Source organism: Bos indicus x Bos taurus, chromosome 14 (genome assembly GCF_003369695.1).
Source record: "Bos indicus x Bos taurus breed Angus x Brahman F1 hybrid chromosome 14, Bos_hybrid_MaternalHap_v2.0, whole genome shotgun sequence".
In the NCBI taxonomy this organism is placed as follows: domain Eukaryota; kingdom Metazoa; phylum Chordata; class Mammalia; order Artiodactyla; family Bovidae; genus Bos; species Bos indicus x Bos taurus.
The window spans coordinates 2,247,261-2,255,199 of NC_040089.1; the positions used below are offsets into that span (position 1 = coordinate 2,247,261).

General features: G+C 54.0%; 1 non-coding gene across 1 annotated transcript; it reads left to right on the forward strand.

The window, feature by feature from the left end:
- Window positions 1-7,179: 7,179 nt before the first annotated feature.
- TRNAC-GCA lies at window positions 7,180-7,250 on the forward strand. The gene has a single exon. It is a non-coding gene; the product is annotated as a tRNA-Cys (tRNA).
- The last annotated feature ends 689 nt before the right edge of the window (window positions 7,251-7,939 follow it).

Sequence of the window (7,939 nt, forward strand, 5' to 3'; positions counted from 1 at the left end):
TGTGCGTCCTGTGGCAGAGGATCGGCAGAGGACCAGCACCATCTCCTGGGCCCTGGACACGCTCAGTCAACCTGACCCAGGGGAAGGGAGCAGAGCGCACTCACAACCGAGCACCATGCAAGACCAGGGCTATGCCAATGCACCAGCCACACAACTGGCACCCAGCACTTTGCTCTTTGGCAGGTTGGGAAGCAGAGGCCCTCGGAGGTGACATAAGCTGGTCCCAGACCTGGTACTGAGGGGGCAAAGCGGCGCGTGGTCTGAGCTGCAGCTGGGCCGAGGGCGGCGGGTGCTCTGACCCTGGGGGATGCGCCCTGGGGGTGAGGGCCCATTTCACAGAGGAAAGCTTGAGGCTCAGTGGAGGGGGGGCTGGGTCTCCTGCAGCAGGTTGTCAGGGTCTTAACTCAGGTCCCTAAGGGGTAGACAGCACATCTTCCGAATCCAGACGCCTCCATTCCCGTGATTTCAGGCTCCCCGGCGATCCCTCTCGGGCCAACTTCCAGGCAGCCCAGCCCACTGAACTTCATCCACCCAGCTGGAGAATGGCCAGAGTGGGAGGCGCCTCCCAGGGCCTTACAAGGGGTCTGAGCAAACACACACGTCGCTTGACTTTCTTGAAAATGCAATTGAGTTTTATATGTCAGCATTTGGCCAGGAGGAAAAATAAATGCCATTGAAGGCCAAGTTATCATGCCCACGTTGCAATCATTTACTGGAGCTTAAACGCGGCCGCTCGCAGAGTGAAATAAGACAGATCCTGCGAGGAGGCGAGGCACAGAGAAAAACGGATGCTCACTGGCCCAGGAGCGGGGCAGCCCGACAAGACAGTCAGTGCTTCTCCAGGCAGAAAAATGAACCTCCAGGCAGGCACAACTGAATACCACCAGCCCCCGTTCAGCATCTTGTGGCCTCTTTGTAGCAAATCTCTTGAACAGGCCGACTCCCTCCCCCTGTGAGGGTCCCCTCCACCATGGGATACTTCCCTGGGACGCGTGGCTGGGTCGGCCCGCCCACCTACACGCAGGGCCAGCACCTCCACTCCTCTCTAGTCTCCAGCTGTCCGTTTGCCCCGAGAGGATCCTATTCTTGGTCACATAGACCAAGGACCCCTCGCCTGGGTCCTCACCCCACAGTCTTCCTCCGGCCCCCTCAGTCCCACAAGGAACTGAATCTTGCCAACAACCAGGTAAGCCTGGAAGCAGGTCCCTTCCCAATCGAGCCTCAGAGGAGACCCTCTGCCTTGACCAACACCTGGACAGCTTCCCATGAGACACTGGAGGCCGTGGGTGAGCTGCACCAGGCTGCTGACTGCAGACCCTGTATGTTTGGGGTACCGTGTTACAGGCAGCTTGCACCTGCTCTGTGATGTGCAGTGACTTCCTTGGGAGTCTGAGGAACAATAAGGGATCATCTCTGCTCTGGATTTCTCAGCCTAACAGGAAACACACAGGCAGGCAACAGCAATGACCCCTGTAAGGCACGTTGCAGGGGAGGGAGCACCAGGCCTTGGGAGGACGGGGGACTGACTCCTGCCACCCTCCCTCCCAGTGGCTGCCAGGAGGGGTGGTTAGGAGGGAATGTCCACCCCAGCCTCATGCTGTGGAGTAGCACGCTCATGCTGTGGAGTCAAAGAATTTTCACATCGTGTTGCAGGACAGAGAATCCAGAGGAACAATCACACTTCATACAAAGGACTGAGAGGCAAAACGTCAGTGATCCCAATGCAAGGCTGGACCCAAAGAAAGGGCTGCTGCTGCTGCTAAATCGTTTCAGTCATGTCCAACTCTGTGCGACCCCAGAGACGGCAGCCCACCAGGCTCCCCCGTCCCCGGGATTCTCCAGGCAAGAACACTGGAGTGGGTTGCCATTTCCTTCTCCAATGCATGAAAGTGAAAAGTGAAAGTGAAGTCGCTCAGTCATGATGCCTAAATGCTCAGAGACTGGTTCCCATCCACACCCTGTCCAGCCGAGAGACGGACTTAGTGTGAGGTTAGAATAAACGTGCTTGGGAATGCCCCGGTGGTCCAGTAGCTGAAACTCCACACTTCCAATGCAGGGGGTGCGGGTTTGATCCCTGTTTTGGGGAACTAAGATCCCACGTGCCTGGAGGCGCAGCCACAAATTGATAAACAGAGCATCATTCAAAAAAAAGAGTCTGCTCCTCCCACGAAGGTCAGAGGTGCCTCCCACACACCCTCTCTGGAAGAATTTGCTCCACCAAAATGACTCCAAGTCAGAAGAAGGAGAGCCTTGCAGAACCCTGTGGCCAGGCTGATGGGAGAAGGGGAACCAGAGGCCTGGGGTCCCTCGGACCAGCAGAATGGCTCTCACGAGCCAGGGAGCCCGTGTGTTTACATGGCTGGGGGAGAATTTGACATGGATTTAGTGTTAAGTGTGCAGAAAACAAAGCAAATGGAAAAATAAGAGCATTATTACTCCAGGGGAACAAAATGTTGATGCAGGCAAAGGAAAGAAAGAATGTATTCTGGGTTCAGCTTTGAGGAATTTACAACATCGATCTGGCAGAAACGGTGTTATTCTTGTATTGGGCTGGTGGGGCAGGGGGCAGGCACGCGAGGCAAGGCAGGAAGGCGCCAGAGCCTCCCCCTCCGAGGCAGAAGCCTGTTGATAAAGCCGGAGACTGGAAAAGCAAGAAGCAATGTGTACTCAGAGATATGGAAGAAAAATATCACACTTATCAGGAGAAGGAGATGAAGACATTTGCCTCTGTGGAGCTGGAAGTGCGGGGAGGGGCAGCGAGGGTGGGGTGGCACAGCCAGCCTGGCACAGCCTGCACGTGGTGGGCCTCTGACGGTTCCTCGCGTTCCTGTATACTGGCCTTGGGGCAACCTCACGAATGACCACAAACCGGGGGGCTCCAAATGGCACAGATCTATTCTCTCCCAGCTCTTACAGCCAGAAATCCAAAATCAAGGTGGTGGCGGGGCCGTGCTCCCTCTCGAGCCTCCACGGGGATCCCTCCTGCCTCTTCCCTCTCCCAGGGCCCCAGGCATCCTTGGAGGTGGCTCCATCACTCCAGTCTCCGCTCATTCTTCATGTGGCCTCTCCCTTCTCTGTGTCTCTCTTCTGTGCGTCTCTCCTAGGGATACGTGTCATTGGATTTAGGGCCTGTCCAGATTGTCCTCATCTCAAGATCCTTAACTCAGTTACATCTGCAAAGCCCTTTGTCCACGTAAGGTCACATTCACTGGGTCTGGGGGTCAGATTGTGGTCATATTTGGAGGGAGAGCATTCAGTCCACTCTAATAACCTTGATAAAAACTGAAGATCTGTTACTCAGATTCCCTGCACAGCATCCCTGCCAGGTGGCCCTTCCTCCTGCTTGATTACCTCTGGAGACGGGAGGCTTACTGTGGTGCATTAGCAGACTGCTTGGTCAGAAGCCTGTCTTTACGGTGAGCTAAACCTGCTCCCCAGAGGCCTCAGCCTATCAGCTCTAGGGCCTACCAACTCCACTGTGGCCTCCTCCATATCCCCCACCTGACACGTCCTCCCCTGGGCTCCAGAGTTCCCACCCTCTACATGCCCTGTTGCCCCCCACCAATTTCCAACACTGGCACTGCTCTTCAAAGCCTGGGGGTCAGCATGGAGCTCTGTCCACATCCACTCCCTCATCAGATTCGACCCTCTCTTCCTCCCTTCACCCCACAGGCACCTAGAGCTCAAGCCGAACTCAGATCCCACTCCTTCTTAGCCCCCCACCACGGTCCAGAGCACCATGCCCAACAGAACCACCAGCGGTGCTGGAATGGTCTGTGTCTGACAAGCCACGTGACTATTTACCATTTGAAAAGCAATCAGTGTGACGGAAGAACCAGATTTTTAAACTGTACTTTGCTCTAATTCATTTAAATTTGAGCTGAAGGAGCCACATGTTGCTGGAGGCTCCCTCAGGGGACAGTGCGGGTCTGGGAGGGCTCCACGACCTCACCTGGGAGCATCCCTCCCCACCAGCCCGCACATCCACCACACTCGCTGTTCCACACCCCCCAACCTCCTCATCGCGGGGCCTGTCCTCCCCACCCCGAGCAGGGAATCCGCCTCCCAGGTGGCACCTAGCCAGGCTGTTCCCCTCTGTTCTCAGCTCTCAGCTAAATGTCACCTCAGAGACACCATTGCTGGACCGCCTCTGCAGGCAAGCTCTATTCCCACACACTCACAGCAAGTGAGAAATTTCTAGCTGAAGTCTGATGTTGGCCTGTCCATCAGCTGTCTCCTCCCATGGAATATTTGTGTTCTAAGGCTTGGAGCAGGACTTGGTGGCACCTGCTGAAAGCTGCCTCTCCGGCACTCAGCAAGGATCCAATACGGGGTCGTTGGATAATGAATGGACCAGTGAATGAATGAGTGTTTGAAAGACCTCAGGAGATCCCCATGGACAGGTGAAGTCTGCACACAGGAAAAGCAAGTCGTAACTGACACCGTGAGGCTCTGAGGAGGGGAGGCTGGGATGTCCAGGCGGAAGGCCTTCTCGGCAGGGAGGTGGGGAGGGCAGTGTCTCGCCCTGCACCAGCACCAAGAGGCGGGCAGGGTGCAAACAGAGGGTGGATGAAGGTGGGCTTGTGTCCCCGGCAGAGGGGTCACCCACCAGGGGCACGGGGCAAGGCCAAGGAGAGGGGCCTGGAGTTAGGCAACACGGAGAAATTGGGAACCGGTCCTTCTGAGACAGGAAGAACAAAAGATGGAGATATGCAGGCAGGGTGGGGCTTGGGCTTGGGGTGGGGCTTGGGCTTGGGGGTGGGGCTTGCGCTTGGGGGTGGGGCTTGGGCTTGGGGCACGGTTTGGGTTTGGAGCAGGGTTTTGACAGTTTGACTCAGTGGTAGAAGGGGCTCTCAGCTCATCCAGACCCCCCACACACATCCCTGATCCCAACACCCACACACCCTCAAGGTGTGAACCAGCCATGTCAAGAAAAATTACACACCCGGAAAAATTAGAAGAACAATGACATTGGAAATTGACTATATACCCACTTCTAGAGAGTAAGGGAGTTTTTCAGGTTAGAAGTAATAGAAGACACAGCAAAGGAAAAATTGATTATTTGGGATTCATAAAACTGAACAACGATATTATGTCAGAAATAAACTCTAACTGAAATGAAAACCAGTATTCCATTCCAAGCAACAAAAAATGCATACTGAAAACTTTAGATAAATGTAGGTGCAGACCAATATTTCCCTTATGTTTATCCATCTGAGACAACACTCTCTCAAATAGAGAGGAGAAGTAACATCTTTTGACACAAAGATGTTAATTGTGGCATTTTATATCATATGAAAATATTGGAAATAATATGAATGGTCAGCCACAGAGGGAAAGTTGTGCAGTAAGTAGGATGAATTCTCACAATCAAGTGGGAATCAATAAAAATTATTCTCAGGAAGACGCTTTAACGACATGGTGGGAAGTACGGGGTGTGGACAGAAGTCATGCCATAGACAGAAGCCTCTGGGTGGAGTGAAGAGCAGAAAGGAAGCTGACTAGGATTACAGTGGGGTTTACACGCACCTGATGCAGACGACACCACCCTTATGGCAGAAAGGGAAGACGAACTAAAAAGCCTCTTGATGAAAGTGAAAGAGGAGAGTGAAAAAGTTGGCTTAAAACTCAACATTCAGAAAACAAAGATCATGGCATCTGGTCCCATCACTTCATGGGAAATAGATGGGGAAACAGTGGAAACAGTGTCAGACTATTTTTGGGGGCTCCAGAATCACTGCAGATGGTGATTGCAGCCATGAAATTAAAAGACGCTTACTCCTTGGAAGGAAAGTTATGACCAACCTAGATAGCATGTTCAAAAGCAGAGACATTACTTTGCCAACAAAGGCTCATCTAGTCAAGGCTATGGTTTTTCCTGTGGTCACATATGGATGTGAGAGTTGGACTGTGAAGAAAGCTGAGCGCCGAAGAATTGATGCTTTTGACCTGTGGTTTTGAAGAAGACTCTTGAGAGTCCCTTGGACTGCAAGGAGATCCAACCAGTCCATTCTAAAGGAGATCAGTCCTGGATGTTCTTTGGAAGGAATGATGCTGAAGCTGAAACTCCAATACTTTGGCCACCTCATGTGAAGAATTGTCTCATTGGAAAAGACCCTGATGCTGGGAGGGATTGGGGGCAGGAGGAGAAGGGGATGACAGAGGATGAGATGGCTGGATGACATCACTGACTCGATGGACATGAGTTTGGGTGATCTCTGGGAGTTGGTGATGGACAGGGAGGCCTGGAATGCTGCAGTCCGTGGGGTCACGAAGAGTCAGACACGACTGAGCGACTGAACTGAACTGAACTGAACTGAGCAACTCTGGGCACTCTCTCCCCGTTTTTTATTTTCAAACACTTCTTAATCACTATATACTCTGCTGCTGCTGCTGCTGCTGCTGCTAAGTCACTTCAGTCGTGTCCAACTCTGTGTGACCCCATAGATGGCAGCCTACCAGGCTCCCCGTCCCTGGGATTCTCCAGGCAAGAACACTGGAGTGGGTTGTCATTTTCTTCTCCAATGCATGAAAGTGAAAAGTGAAAGTGAAGTCGCTCAGTCGTTTCTGACTCTTCGTGACCCCATGGACTGCAGCCTACCAGGCTCCTCCATCCATGGGATTTTCCAGGCAAGAGTACTGGAGTGGGGTGTCATTGCCTTCTCCGACTGTATACTCGAGTGTACTAAAAACAATTACCTGTATTTTTAAGGGAAGGAGAACCCAGGTTGAACAGTCTCTGCCGGCTCACTTTGACGGCACTACTTGGGGTCATAAAAAATCGTGCAGAACTGAACAGAGCAAGCAGACGTGCACATGGTTGGCTCTTCTGTCTCGTTGGACCTGGAACATGTCCTAAGTCCTCTCAGAGCCCAGAGGGATGCCCCCCCAGACCCCAACCCCGCTGCCAAAAAGGAAAACCTGGGGGAAAAGGAGATGCGAGTCCCCAAGAGGAGATGGGTGGAGTCCAGTGCTGAGTGTGTTCCCTTGGTCTGTTGCTTCTCCCCGCTGCACGGTCAGCTTCAGGAGGGCTCTCAGTGGAGACCCCAGCACCCAGAGCAGGCCTGGCCCAGACAGGCTCTCAGAAAACACGTCCGAGCACGTGGTCACGGTGCGGCAGGGCCACGTCCGCTGGCCTCCAGGAAAGGGACCTCACCTTCTCACCTCTCTCCAGGGGTGTCCCTGGTGGCTCAGTGGTAAAGAACCTGCCTGCAGTGCAGGAGACCCAGGTTCGATTCCTGGGTCGGGAACATCCCCTGGAGAAGGGCATGGCAACCTACTCCAGTATTCTTGCCTGGGAAATCCCAGGCAGTCCATGGGGTCACAGAGAGTCGGACACGACTGAGTGGGGGTGTCACTAAGGCGTCAGATTCAGCACACAGAAGCCCAAAACGCCTGCTGAAGTCTGAATTTCAGATGCACAGTGAGTTAGTGTTTAAGTATGCCCCATGTAATATTTGGGACGTAGTTTTAAAAGTATTCGTTGAGTTTCTAAAACTGAAAGATGCCTTTTGGCATCTTATCTGGAGACCCTACCCCCACCCTGCAGGCCAGGCTCTGCAGTCCAGTCCCACGAGGCCCAAAGCCTTGGAGAGCCAGGCCTCGAGCGGGGTTCTAATGCCCCAGCTGCCCAGGTGCAGGGGCCTCATGGCAGAGGAGGCCTTGGATACAGGCGCGGAGGGGCGGGCGTCCTGGGGAAAGCCTGCCCACAACTCTGGGGCCCCTGGGGAAGGCAGGGTGGGCGGGGGCAGGTCTGCTCCTGCTTCAGACCGGAGGGTCCCCCGATCTTCTCGGAGATGGGGGCCTGGTTGCATCCGGGATGACCCCTGGAGTCAGGGCAGGGGGCAGGAGCCCCGGTGTCCTCTGAGGTCACTCAGGGGTATCTCATCTGCCCATTGCTGGGCAAGGCCAAGAGTGTGGGCCCAGGACAAGGCAGGGG